Raw genomic sequence first — 12,577 nt, 5'->3', positions numbered from 1 at the left:
AAGGTTCACATTATCCCACAACACCAGAATACAAGAGGGCAGTTTAAACAATAAGTAGCATAATACGGAAGCACACGCGGAACAACAAAACGTACATGTGCCTTTACGAGACAATACGATGCAAGCAACAATCTCTCACAAATGTATTCAGTTTTGGAATGAAAAGAAGGCAAGAGTATACAGGGATTCAAAGCATTCATATTGAGCTCAATTCAAAATAGGAAGGTTAGATGAATTCAATATCCAAAGGAATGAAACTGGAATAGGCACATATCGAAAGCAAATGCGGAACAATAGGATATACATGTGCCTATATGAGTCAATACGATATAGCATAAACGTTACACAACAGTTTTCAAGAATGCAATGATTTTAAGGACAAGAGCATACAAGAATTCAAAGCAGTAATATAAAGCTCAATTGAATGAGAAAGCTAAAGGATATCAATTTCCAAAGGAATGAAACCAGAATATGAGAAATCGACCAAAGCTCGATTTCTGGCAGAATACAGAAGGCACATTGAACAAATGATTCAAACTATCAATCGTGCTCCAATTTACTCAGAAATAATCATTGGATTATACTTTCAAATAAGACAGGCTTCATATGAATTAAACTGTCCAACAGAGAGAGTTACAAATAATTTGGTAAGCAAGTGTCGTAGAACAAAATCTCTGTTGGTAGAATTCATAATGTCAGATTCAACAGATAACTGGGCAGGTGTTTGGATTCCAAATCTTTCAATCCATATATCAAAGAAAGGTCTACGAGTCTAGTTTCCAATGAAATCAGTTTTGAACAAATCAGAGTTTCCACAAAGACTTATAGGCAGCTCGGTATCAAAAGGTCAGAATCTCAGAAGTTGCACAGATTCGAATCGTTACGTCTAAACAGGAGATATAACAAATGCAAGGCTAGAACAATTCAAAGTTCCACATATTCAAAGCAAATGTGGAGATAAAATTGGCAGTGAGAAAAGATCAGGAAACTTGCAATAAGACATATCAGAGCAATTATAGGAGAAACGAACAGGGAACTTGCAATAGAAAGGATCGAAACAAGTGGGAAACTTGCCTTTCAAAGATTTCGATCCGAAGATCCAAAGAAGGTGCCAGCCCAAATCCTTCTACTTTTCCCCCGTGTCCTCTCTCTGTTTCGTTTTGTGCTCCCGTTTTCTTCCTTTCTTCGCAACTACACCACGTGTCGAACATCGAGGCACAGTCACCTGCTCTCTCTTACTCTCATTCCTTCTTTTTCTTTCCCAAACGCAGCTGCCACAGCCGCCGCCGCTGCCACTGCCACAATCGCAGCCCCTTCCACCGCACTATCTTCCTTCCTCCCTTCTCTTGCAGACATAACTGCTGCATAAGCAGTCGCTGCCGCTGCGGCCGCAATCCCGTCCGCAGCCCCTTTTTCCCCCTTTCCTTTCTTTTCTTTCCCAGCTGCAACTGCCGCAGTCGCAGTCGCAACCATAGCCGCAGCCACCACAGCCGCAGCCTTTTATTTCTCCCCTGCTCTATTTCCTCTCCTTCTCTTCCAGCTGCAGCTGCCACTGCCACAGCTGCCTCTCCTTCTCCTCTTCCTCTCTTCTTCCCTTTTACTTTCTCTTCTTCTTCCTTTCCTTCTCTTCTTTCCCAGCTGCACTGCTGCAGTCGCAGCCTCAGCCACGACCACAGCCTCTTCTTCCTCCCCTGCTCATCTTCCTCTCCTTCTTCTCTTCCAACTGCAGCTGCCATCGCCGCAGCCGCAGCCCCTTCTTTCCCTTCTCTTCTTCCTCTCCTTCCCTTCTCTTCCTTCCTCTTACTCTTTCCCTGCCATAGCTGCAGCTGCCACAGCCGCAGCCGCAGCTACTTCTTTCCCTTCTCCTCTTCCTTCTCCTTCCTTTCTTCTTCTTCTCTTCTTCTCCTTCCTCCCCTTCTTCTTCCCGTCGTCACACACACCCTCTCCTCTGTTTCCTCTGCAGGGAACAGAGGTATCACAACCTCTTCTCCTGCTTCCCCTTCTTCTTCTCTTCCTCTTCTTCTTCTTATGCTCTTCTCCTACCCGACACCCCACACGTCTCCTCTGTTTCCACCTGCAGGAAACAGAGGTGCTGCAGCCCTAGCTGCTGCCACCTCTCGCTCCTCTCCGTCTTCCCTCTCTTTTCCCTCTTCTTCTCCTTCTCTTCTTCTCCTCTTCCCTTTTTCCTCCCCAACGCCACACACCTCCTCGCTGCAGCCTTGCCGCAGCTATCCTCCTCTCTTCTTCTTCTTCTTCTTCTTCTTCTTCTTCTTCTTCCCTTTTCATCCTCAACGCCCCACACATCCTCTCCTCTGTTTCAACCTGCGGAAAACAGAGGTGCTGCAGCCCTAGCTGCTGCAGCTGCCTCTCTCTCTCCTCTCCATCTTCCCTCTCTTCTACTTCTTCTTTTCTTCTCTTCTCCCTCTTCTTCCTCTCTTCTTTTCCCTCTTCTTCTCTTCTCCCACTACTTCTCTCTTCTTCTCCCCACGCCCCACCGCTTTTCTCTGTTTCTCGAAGAAACAGAGAGAGCGTGGGAGGCGGTGGGATAAAACCGAAATTTTCGGTTTTCTTTATTTTCTTTTCATTTTGCAACTTAGCAATTTAGTCCTTGAAATTTTCATATTTACATATAGGTCCCCCGATTTATAAATAAATCTTTATTAATAATTTTCAAAAGTGAGGGATATTACACTAAATCACCGGATCCCATCAAAACACCGAAGTTAAGCGTGCTTGGGCCAGAGTAGTACTACGATGGGTGACCCCTTGGGAAGTCCTCGTGTTGCACTCCTTTTTGCATCCCGGGACACGAAACATCTCCCGTAGAGCTCCGAGACGATTGTTTTGGGGCTGGAAATTTGCTGTGACCGCTACGCAGTCAGTATCGAGGGGCTCGGAGAGCTTTCCGGATTGGGGTCGCAATAGCGATTCCGGGATCGTTCTAGAAAGTGCCGATGGTTTCGGCACGCGCTTGCCGTGACCGATATGCAGTCGTCGGGCTAGGGCTCGGAGAGAGCTTGCAATAGGGATTTCGAGAACGTTCGAGAAAGCGCCGACGGTTTCGTGATGGGCAAGAGGCTCCGGACATTGATACGCCGACCGCGACGTGCACATAGGCGAGGGACGAAGCACGCGAAACGGGTGCGATAATGGCAGCACTAAATCACCGGATCCTATCAAAACTCCGAAGTTAAGCGTGCTTGGGCTAGAGTAGTACTAGGATGGGTGACCCCCTGGGAAGTCCTCGTGTTGCACTCCTTTTTGCATCCCGGGATATGAAACATCTCCCGTAGAGCTCCGAGACGATTGTTTTGGGGCTGGAAATTTGCTGTGACCGCTACGTAGTCAGTATCGAGGGGCTCGGAGAGAGCTTTTCGGATTGGGGTCGCAATAGCGATTCCGAGATCGTTCTAGAAAGTGCCGATGTTTTCGGCACGTGCTTGCCGTGACCGATACGCAGTCGTCGGGCTAGGGCTCGGAGAGAGCTTGCAATAGGGATTTCGTGAACGTTCGAGAAAGCGACGACGGTTTCGTGACGGGCAAGAGGCTTCGGACGTTGATGCGCCGACCGCGACTTGCACATAGGCGAGGGACGAAGCTCGCGAAACGGTTGTGATAATGCCAGCACTAAATCACCGGATCCCATCAAAACACCGAATTTAAGCGTGCTTGGGCCAGAGTAGTACTACGATGGGTGACCCCCTGGGAAGTCCTCGTGTTGCACTCCTTTTTGCATCCCGGGATACGAAACATCTCCCGTAGAGCTCCGAGACGTTTGTTTTGGGGCTGGAAATTTGCTGTGACCGCTACGCTGTCAGTATCGAGGGGCTCGGAGAGAGCTTTCCGGATTGGGGTCGCAATAGCGATTCCGAGATCGTTCTAGAAAGTGCCGATGGTTTCGGCACGCGCTTGCGGTGACCGATACGCATTCGTCGGGCTAGGGCTCGGAGAGAGCTTGCAATAGGGATTTCGAGAACGTTCGAGAAAGCGCCGACGGTTTCGTGACGGGCAAGAGGCTCCGGACATTGATACGCCGACCGCGACGTGCACATAGGCGAGGGACGAAGCACGCGAAATGGGTGCGATAATGCTAGCACTAAATCACCGGATCCCATCAAAACTCCGAAGTTAAGCGTGCTTGGGCCAGAGTAGTACTAGGATTGGTGACACCCTGGGAAGTCCTCGTGTTGCACTCGTTTTTGCATCCCGGGATACGAAACATCTCCCGTAGAGCTCCGAGACGATTGTTTTGGGGCTGGAAATTTGTTGTGACTGCTACGCAGTCAGTATCGAGGGGCTCGGAGAGAGCTTTCCGGATTGGGGTCGCAATAGTGATTCCGATATCGTTCTAGAAAGTGCCGATGGTTTCGGCACGCGCTTGCCGTGACCGATACGCAGTCGTTGGGCTAGGGCTCGGAGAGAGCTTGCAATAGGGATTTCGAGAACGTTCGAGAAAGCGCCGACGGTTTCGTGACGGGCAAGAGGCTCCGGACATTGATACGCCGACCGCGACGTGCACATAGGCGAGGGACGAAGCACGCGAAATGGGTGCGATAATGCTAGCACTAAATCACCGGATCCCATCAAAACTCCGAAGTTAAGCGTGCTTGGGCCAGAGTAGTACTAGGATGGGTGACACCCTGGGAAGTCCTCGTGTTGCACTCCTTTTTGCATCCCGGGATACGAAACATCTCCCGTAGAGCTCCGAGACGATTGTTTTGGGGCTGGAAATTTGCTGTGACTGCTACGCAGTCAGTATCGAGGGGCTCGGAGAGAGCTTTCCGGATTGGGGTCGCAATAGCGATTCTGATATCATTCTAGAAAGTGCCGATGGTTTCGGCACGCGCTTGCCGTGACCGATACGCAGTCATCGGGCTAGGGATCGGAGAGAGCTTGCAATAGGGATTTCGAGAATGTTCGAGAAAGCGCCGACGGTTTCGTGACGGGCAAGAGGCTTCGGACATTGATACGCCGACCGCGACGTGCACATAGGCGAGGGACGAAGCACGCGAAACAGGTGCGATAATGCCAGCACAAAAACACCGGATGCCATCAAAACTCCGAAGTTAAGCGTGCTTGGGCCAGAGTAGTACTAGGATGGGTGACCCCCTGGGAAGTCCCTATTGCATCAACGTCCGGAGCCTCTTGCCCGTCACGAAACCGTCGTCGCTTTCTCGAACGTTCACGAAATCCCTGTTGCAAGCTCTCTCCGAGCCCTAGCCCGACGATTGCGTATCGATCACGGCAAGCACGTGCCGAAACCATCGGCACTTTCTAGAACGATCTCGGAATCGCTATTGCGACCCCAATCTGGAAAGCTCTATACGAGCCCCTCGATACTGATTGCGTAGCGGTCACAGCAAATTTCTAGCCCCAAAACAATCATCTCGGAGCTCTCCGGGAGATGTTTCGTATCCCGGGATGCAAAAAGGAGTGCAACACGAGGGCTTCCCAGGGGGTCACCCATCCTAGTACTACTCTGGCCCAAGCACGCTTAACTTCGGAGTTTTGATGGGATCCGGTGTTTTCGTGCTGGCATTATCGCACCTGTTTCGCGTGCTTCGTCCCTCGCCTATGTGCACGTCGCGGTCGGCGTATCAATGTCCGGAGCCTCTTGCCCGTCACAAAACCGTCGGCGCTTTCTCGAACATTCTCGAAATCCCTATTGCAAGCTCTCTCCGAGCCCTAGCCCGACGACTGCGTATCGGTCACGGCAAGCGCGTGCCGAAACCATCGGCACTTTCTAGAACGATCTCGGAATCGCTATTGCGACCCCAATCCGGAAAGCTCTCTCCGAGCCCCTCGATACTGACTGCGTAGCGGTCACAGCAAATTTCCAGCCCCAAAACAATCGCCTCGGAGCTCTACGGGAGATGTTTTGTATCCCGGGATGCAAAAAGGAGTGCAACACGAGGACTTCCCAGGGGGTCACCCATCGTAGTACTACTCTGGCCCAAGCACGCTTAACTTCGGTGTTTTGATGGGATCCGGTGATTTAGTGCTGGCATTATCGCACCCGTTTCGCGAGCTTCGTCCCTCGCCTATGTGCACGTCGCGGTCGGCGCATCAACGTCCGGAGCCTCTTGCCCGTCACGAAACCGTCGTCGCTTTCTCGAACGTTCACGAAATCCCTGTTGCAAGCTCTCTCCGAGCCCTAGCCCGACGATTGCGTATCGATCACGGCAAGCACGTGCCGAAACCATCGGCACTTTCTAGAACGATCTCGGAATCGCTATTGCGACCCCAATCCGGAAAGCTCTCTCCGAGCCCCTCGATACTGATTGCATAGCGGTCACAGCAAATTTCTAACCCCAAAACAATCGTCTCGGAGCTCTCCGGGAGATGTTTCGTATCCCGGGATGCAAAAAGGAGTGCAACACGAGGACTTCCCAGGGGGTCACCCATCGTAGTACTACTCTGGCCCAAGCACGCATAACTTCGGTGTTTTGATAGGATCCGGTGATTTAGTGCTGCTATTATCGCACCCGTTTCGCGAGCTTCGTCCCTCGCCTATGTGCACGTCGTGGTCCGCGGTCACGGCAAGCGCGTGCCGAAACCATTAGCACTTTCTAGAACGATCTCGGAATCGCTATTGCGACCCCAATCCGGAAAGCTCTCTCCAAGCCCCTCGATACTGACTGCGTAGCGGTCACAGTAAATTTCCAGCCCTAAAACAATCGTCTCGGAGCTCTACGGGTCACACATCCTAGTATTACTCTGGCCAAAGCACGCTTAACTTCGGAGTTTTGATGGGATCCGGTGTTTTTGTGCTGGCATTATCGCACCTGTTTCGCGTGCTTCGTCCCTCACCTATGTGCACGTCGTGATCGGCGTATCAATGTCCAGAGCCTCTTGCCCGTCACGAAACCGTCGGCGCTTTCTCGAACGTTCTCGAAATCCCTATTGCAAGATCTCTCCGAGCCCTAGCCCGACGACTGCGTATCGGTCACGGCAAGCGCATGCCGAAACCATCGGCACTTTCTAGAACGATCTCGGAATCGCTATTGCGACCCCAATCCGGAAAGCTCTCTCCGAGCCCCTCGATACTGACTGCGTAGCGGTCATAGCAAATTTCCAGCCCCAAAACAATCGTCTCGGAGCGCTACGGGGGATGTTTCGTATCCCGGGATGCAAAAAGGAGTGCAACACGAGGACTTTCCAGGGGGTCACCCATCCTAGTACTACTCTGGCCCAAGCACGCTTAACTTCGGAGTTTTGATGGGATCCGGTGTTTTTGTGCTTGCATTATCGCACCTATTTCGCGAGCTTCGTCCCTCGCCTATGTGCACGTCGCGTTCGGCGCATCAACGTCCGGAGCCTCTTGCCCGTCACGAAACCGTCGGTGCTTTCTCGAACGTTCACGAAATCCCTATTGCAAGCTCTCTCCGAGCCCTAGCCCGACGATTGCGTATCGGTCACGGCAAGCGCGTGCCGAAACCATCGGCACTTTCTAGAACGATCTCGGAATCGCTATTGCGACCACAATCCGGAAAGCTCTCTCCGAGGCCCTCGATACTGACAGCGTAGCGGTCACAGCAAATTTCCAGCCGCAAAACAATCGTCTCGGAGCTCTACGGGAGATGTTTCGTATCCCGGGATGCAAAAAGGAGTGCAACACGAGGACTTCCCAGGGGGTCACCCATCGTAGTACAACTCTGGCCCAAGCACGCTTAACTTCGGTGTTTTGATGGGATCCGGTGATTTAGTGCTGGCATTATCACAACCGTTTCGCGAGCTTCGTCCCTCGCCTATGTGCACGTCGCGGTCGGCGCATCAACGTCCGGAGCCTCTTGCCCGTCACGAAACCGTCGTCGCTTTCTCGAACGTTCACGAAATCCCTATTGCAAGCTCTCTCCGAGCCCTAGCCCGACGATTGCGTATCGATCACGGCAAGCACGTGCCGAATCCATCGACACTTTCTAGAACGATCTCGGAATCGCTATTGCGACCCCAATCCGGAAAGCTCTCTCCGAGCCCCTCGATACTGACTGCATAGCAGTCACAGCAAATTTCCAGCCCCAAAACAATCGTCTCAGAGCTCTACGGGAGATGTTTCGTATCCCGGGATGCAAAAAGGAGTGCAACACGAGGACTTCCCAGGGGGTCACCCATCGTAGTACTACTCTGGCCCAAGCACGCTTAACTTCGGTGTTTTGATGGGATCCGGTGATTTAGTGCTGGCATTATCACAACCGTTTCGCGAGCTACGTCCCTCGCCTAAGTGCACGTCACGGTCGGCGCATCAACGTCCGGAGCCTCTTGCCCGTCACGAAACCGTCGTCGCTTTCTCGAACGTTCACGAAATCCCTATTGCAAGCTCTCTCCGAGCCCTAGCCCGACGATTGCGTATCGATCACGGCAAGCACGTGCCGAAACCATCGACACTTTCTAGAACGATCTCGGAATCGCTATTGCGACCCCAATCCGGAAAGCTCTCTCCGAGCCCCTCGATACTGACTGCGTAGCGATCACAGAAATTTCTAGCCCCAAAACAATCGTCTCGGAGCTCTACGGGAGATGTTTCGTATCCCGGGATGCAAAAAGGAGTGCAACACGAGGACTTCCCAGGGGGTCACCCATCGTAGTACTACTCTGGCGCAAGCACGCTTAACTTCGGCGTTTTGATGGGATCCGGTGATTTAGTGCTGCATTATCGCACCTGTTTCGCGAGCTTCGTCCCTCGCCTATGTGCACGTCGCGGTCGGCGCATCAACGTCCGGAGCCTCTTGCCCGTCACGAAACCGTCGGCGCTTTCTCGAATGTTCACAAAATCCCTATTGAAAGCTCTCTCCGAGCCCTAGCCCGACGACTGCATATCAGTCACGGCAAGCGCGTGCCGAAACCATCGGCACTTTCTAGAACGATCTCAGAATCGCTATTGCGACCCCAATCCGGAAAGCTCTCTCCGAGCCCCTCGATACTGACTGCGTAGCAGTCACAGCAAATTTCCAGCCCCAAAACAATCGTCTCGGAGCTCTACGGGAGATGTTTCGTGTCCCGGGATGCAAAAAGGAGTGCAACACGAGGACTTCCCAGGGGGTCACCCATCGTAGTACTACTCTGGCCCAAGCACGCATAACTTCGGTGTTTTGATAGGATCCGGTGATTTAGTGCTGCTATTATCGCACCCGTTTCGCGAGCTTCGTCCCTCGCCTATGTGCACGTCGTGGTCCGCGGTCACGGCAAGCGCGTGCCGAAACCATTAGCACTTTCTAGAACGATCTCGGAATCGCTATTGCGACCCCAATCCGGAAAGCTCTCTCCGAGCCCCTCGATACTGACTGCGTAGCGGTCACAGTAAATTTCCAGCCCTAAAACAATCGTCTCGGAGCTCTACGGGTCACACATCCTAGTATTACTCTGGCCAAAGCACGCTTAACTTCGGAGTTTTGATGGGATCCGGTGTTTTTGTGCTGGCATTATCGCACCTGTTTCGCGTGCTTCGTCCCTCGCCTATGTGCACGTCGTGATCGGCGTATCATTGTCCGGAGCCTCTTGCCCGTCACGAAACCGTCGGCGCTTTCTCGAACGTTCTCGAAATCCCTATTGCAAGATCTCTCCGAGCCCTAGCCCGACGACTGCGTATCGGTCACGGCAAGCGCATGCTGAAACCATCGGCACTTTCTAGAACGATCTCGGAATCGCTATTGCGACCCCAATCCGGAAAGCTCTCTCCGAGCCCCTCGATACTGACTGCGTAGCGGTCACAGCAAATTTCCAGCCCCAAAACAATCGTCTCGGAGCGCTACGGGGGATGTTTCGTATCCCGGGATGCAAAAAGGAGTGCAACACGAGGACTTCCCAGGGGGTCACCCATCCTAGTACTACTCTGGCCCAAGCACGCTTAACTTCGGAGTTTTGATGGGATCCGGTGTTTTTGTGCTTGCATTATCGCACCTATTTCGCGAGCTTCGTCCCTCGCCTATGTGCACGTCGCGGTCGGCGCATCAACGTCCGGAGCCTCTTGCCCGTCACGAAACCGTCGGTGCTTTCTCGAACGTTCACGAAATCCCTATTGCAAGCTCTCTCCGAGCCCTAGCCCGACGATTGCGTATCGGTCACGGCAAGCGCGTGCCGAAACCATCGGCACTTTCTAGAACGATCTCGGAATCGCTATTGCGACCACAATCCGGAAAGCTCTCTCCGAGGCCCTCGATACTGACTGCGTAGCGGTCACAGCAAATTTCCAGCCGCAAAACAATCGTCTCGGAGCTCTACGGGAGATGTTTCGTATCCTGGGATGCAAAAAGGAGTGCAACACGAGGACTTCCCAGGGGGTCACCCATCGTAGTACAACTCTGGCCCAAGCACGCTTAACTTCGGTGTTTTGATGGGATCCGGTGATTTAGTGCTGGCATTATCACAACCGTTTCGCGAGCTTCGTCCCTCGCCTATGTGCACGTCGCGGTCGGCGCATCAACGTCCGGAGCCTCTTGCCCGTCACGAAACCGTCGTCGCTTTCTCGAACGTTCACGAAATCCCTATTGCAAGCTCTCTCCGAGCCCTAGCCCGACGATTGCGTATCGATCACGGCAAGCACGTGCCGAATCCATCGACACTTTCTAGAACGATCTCGGAATCGCTATTGCGACCCCAATCCGGAAAGCTCTCTCCGAGCCCCTCGATACTGACTGCGTAGCAGTCACAGCAAATTTCCAGCCCCAAAACAATCGTCTCAGAGCTCTACGGGAGATGTTTCGTATCCCGGGATGCAAAAAGGAGTGCAACACGAGGACTTCCCAGGGGGTCACCCATCGTAGTACTACTCTGGCCCAAGCACGCTTAACTTCGGTGTTTTGATGGGATCCGGTGATTTAGTGCTGGCATTATCACAACCGTTTCGCGAGCTACGTCCCTCGCCTAAGTGCACGTCACGGTCGGCGCATCAACGTCCGGAGCCTCTTGCCCGTCACGAAACCGTCGTCGCTTTCTCGAACGTTCACGAAATCCCTATTGCAAGCTCTCTCCGAGCCCTAGCCCGACGATTGCGTATCGATCACGGCAAGCACGTGCCGAAACCATCGACACTTTCTAGAACGATCTCGGAATCGCTATTGCGACCCCAATCCGGAAAGCTCTCTCCGAGCCCCTCGATACTGACTGCGTAGCGATCACAGCAAATTTCCAGCCCCAAAACAATCGTCTCGGAGCTCTACGGGAGATGTTTCGTATCCCGGGATGCAGAAAGGAGTGCAACACGAGGACTTCCCAGGGGGTCACCCATCGTAGTACTACTCTGGCGCAAGCACGCTTAACTTCGGCGTTTTGATGGGATCCGGTGATTTAGTGCTGCATTATCGCACCTGTTTCGCGAGCTTCGTCCCTCGCCTATGTGCACGTCGCGGTCGGCGCATCAACATCCGGAGCCTCTTGCCCGTCACGAAACCGTCGGCGCTTTCTCGAATGTTCACAAAATCCCTATTGCAAGCTCTCTCCGAGCCCTAGCCCGACGATTGCGTATCGGTCACGGCAAGCGCGTGCCGAAACCATCGGCACTTTCTAGAACGATCTCAGAATCGCTATTGCGACCCCAATCCGGAAAGCTCTCTCCGAGCCCCTCGATACTGACTGCGTAGCGGTCACAGCAAATTTCCAGCCCCAAAACAATCGTCTCGGAGCTCTACGGGAGATGTTTCGTATCCCGGGATGCAAAAAGGAGTTCAACACGAGGACTTCCTAGGGGGTCACCCATCCTAGTACTACTCTGGCCCAAGCACGCTTAACTTCGGAGTTTTGATGGGATCCGGTGTTTTAGTGCTGGCATTATCGCACCTGTTTCGCGTGCTTCGTTCCTCGCCTATGTGCACGTCGCGGTCGGCGTATCAATGTCCGGAGCCTCTTGCCCGTCACGAAACCGTCGGCGCTTTCTCGAACGTTCTCGAAATCCCTATTGCAAGCTCTCTCCGAGCCCTAGCCCGACGACTGCGTATCGGTCACGGCAAGCACGTGCCGAAACCATCAGCACTTTCTAGAACGATCTCGGAATCGCTATTGCGACCCCAATCCGGAAAGCTCTCTCCGAGCCCCTCGATACTGACTGCGTAGCGGTCACAGCAAATTTCCAGCCCCAAAACAATCGTCTCGGAGCTCTACGGGAGATGTTTCGTATCCCGGGATGTAAAAAGGAGTGCAACACGAGGACTTCCCAGGGGGTCACCCATCGTAGTACTACTCTGGCCGAAGCAGGTTTAACTTCGGTGTTTTGATGGGATCCGGTGATTTAGTGCTGGCATTATCGCACCCGTTTCGCGTGCTTCGTCCCTCGCCTATGTGCACGTCGCGGTCGGCGTATCAACGTCCGGAGCCTCTTGCCCATCACGAAACCGTCGGCGCTTTCTCGAACGTTCACGAAATCCCTATTGCAAGCTCTCTCCGAGCCCTAGCCCGACGACTGCGTATCGGTCACGGCAAGCGCGTGCCGAAAACATCGGCACTTTCTAGAACGATCTCGGAATCGCTATTGCGACCCCAATCCGAAAAGCTCTCTCCGAGCCCCTCGATACTGACTACGTAGCGGTCACAGCAAATTTCCAGCCCCAAAAGAATCGTCTCGGAGCTCTACGGGAGATGTTTCGTA

General features: G+C 52.9%; 10 non-coding genes and 9 pseudogenes across 10 annotated transcripts; 5 read left to right on the top strand and 14 right to left on the bottom strand.

Moving 5' to 3' along the window:
• Positions 1-3,139: 3,139 nt before the first annotated feature.
• LOC135600578 (5S ribosomal RNA) lies at positions 3,140-3,258 on the top strand. Its single transcript, XR_010482897.1, has one exon. It is a non-coding gene; the product is annotated as a 5S ribosomal RNA (ribosomal RNA).
• Positions 3,259-3,608: 350 nt separating this feature from the next.
• LOC135602608 (5S ribosomal RNA) lies at positions 3,609-3,727 on the top strand (annotated as a pseudogene).
• Positions 3,728-4,077: 350 nt separating this feature from the next.
• Positions 4,078-4,196, top strand: LOC135600350 (5S ribosomal RNA). Its single transcript, XR_010482673.1, has one exon. It is a non-coding gene; the product is annotated as a 5S ribosomal RNA (ribosomal RNA).
• Positions 4,197-4,546: 350 nt separating this feature from the next.
• LOC135600699 (5S ribosomal RNA) lies at positions 4,547-4,665 on the top strand. The gene has a single exon (XR_010483015.1). It is a non-coding gene; the product is annotated as a 5S ribosomal RNA (ribosomal RNA).
• A 350-nt stretch (positions 4,666-5,015) lies between these two features.
• Positions 5,016-5,132, top strand: LOC135602763 (5S ribosomal RNA; annotated as a pseudogene).
• A 298-nt stretch (positions 5,133-5,430) lies between these two features.
• On the bottom strand, positions 5,431-5,549 carry LOC135599783 (5S ribosomal RNA). The gene has a single exon (XR_010482126.1). It is a non-coding gene; the product is annotated as a 5S ribosomal RNA (ribosomal RNA).
• A 350-nt stretch (positions 5,550-5,899) lies between these two features.
• LOC135600122 (5S ribosomal RNA) lies at positions 5,900-6,018 on the bottom strand. Its single transcript, XR_010482452.1, has one exon. It is a non-coding gene; the product is annotated as a 5S ribosomal RNA (ribosomal RNA).
• Positions 6,019-6,368: 350 nt separating this feature from the next.
• Positions 6,369-6,487, bottom strand: LOC135603249 (5S ribosomal RNA; annotated as a pseudogene).
• A 650-nt stretch (positions 6,488-7,137) lies between these two features.
• On the bottom strand, positions 7,138-7,256 carry LOC135601396 (5S ribosomal RNA). Its single transcript, XR_010483690.1, has one exon. It is a non-coding gene; the product is annotated as a 5S ribosomal RNA (ribosomal RNA).
• A 350-nt stretch (positions 7,257-7,606) lies between these two features.
• On the bottom strand, positions 7,607-7,725 carry LOC135601846 (5S ribosomal RNA; annotated as a pseudogene).
• A 350-nt stretch (positions 7,726-8,075) lies between these two features.
• LOC135601163 (5S ribosomal RNA) lies at positions 8,076-8,194 on the bottom strand. The gene has a single exon (XR_010483465.1). It is a non-coding gene; the product is annotated as a 5S ribosomal RNA (ribosomal RNA).
• A 349-nt stretch (positions 8,195-8,543) lies between these two features.
• On the bottom strand, positions 8,544-8,661 carry LOC135602362 (5S ribosomal RNA; annotated as a pseudogene).
• Positions 8,662-9,011: 350 nt separating this feature from the next.
• LOC135603248 (5S ribosomal RNA) lies at positions 9,012-9,130 on the bottom strand (annotated as a pseudogene).
• A 650-nt stretch (positions 9,131-9,780) lies between these two features.
• On the bottom strand, positions 9,781-9,899 carry LOC135600424 (5S ribosomal RNA). Its single transcript, XR_010482746.1, has one exon. It is a non-coding gene; the product is annotated as a 5S ribosomal RNA (ribosomal RNA).
• Positions 9,900-10,249: 350 nt separating this feature from the next.
• Positions 10,250-10,368, bottom strand: LOC135601843 (5S ribosomal RNA; annotated as a pseudogene).
• Positions 10,369-10,718: 350 nt separating this feature from the next.
• LOC135601161 (5S ribosomal RNA) lies at positions 10,719-10,837 on the bottom strand. Its single transcript, XR_010483463.1, has one exon. It is a non-coding gene; the product is annotated as a 5S ribosomal RNA (ribosomal RNA).
• A 350-nt stretch (positions 10,838-11,187) lies between these two features.
• On the bottom strand, positions 11,188-11,305 carry LOC135602361 (5S ribosomal RNA; annotated as a pseudogene).
• Positions 11,306-11,655: 350 nt separating this feature from the next.
• Positions 11,656-11,774, bottom strand: LOC135600727 (5S ribosomal RNA). Its single transcript, XR_010483041.1, has one exon. It is a non-coding gene; the product is annotated as a 5S ribosomal RNA (ribosomal RNA).
• A 350-nt stretch (positions 11,775-12,124) lies between these two features.
• Positions 12,125-12,243, bottom strand: LOC135603507 (5S ribosomal RNA; annotated as a pseudogene).
• Positions 12,244-12,577: the final 334 nt, after the last annotated feature.

Source organism: Musa acuminata, chromosome BXJ2-1 (assembly GCF_036884655.1).
Source record: "Musa acuminata AAA Group cultivar baxijiao chromosome BXJ2-1, Cavendish_Baxijiao_AAA, whole genome shotgun sequence".
NCBI lineage: Eukaryota > Viridiplantae > Streptophyta > Magnoliopsida > Zingiberales > Musaceae > Musa > Musa acuminata.
This window is presented reverse-complemented; position numbering and strand designations above follow the sequence as displayed.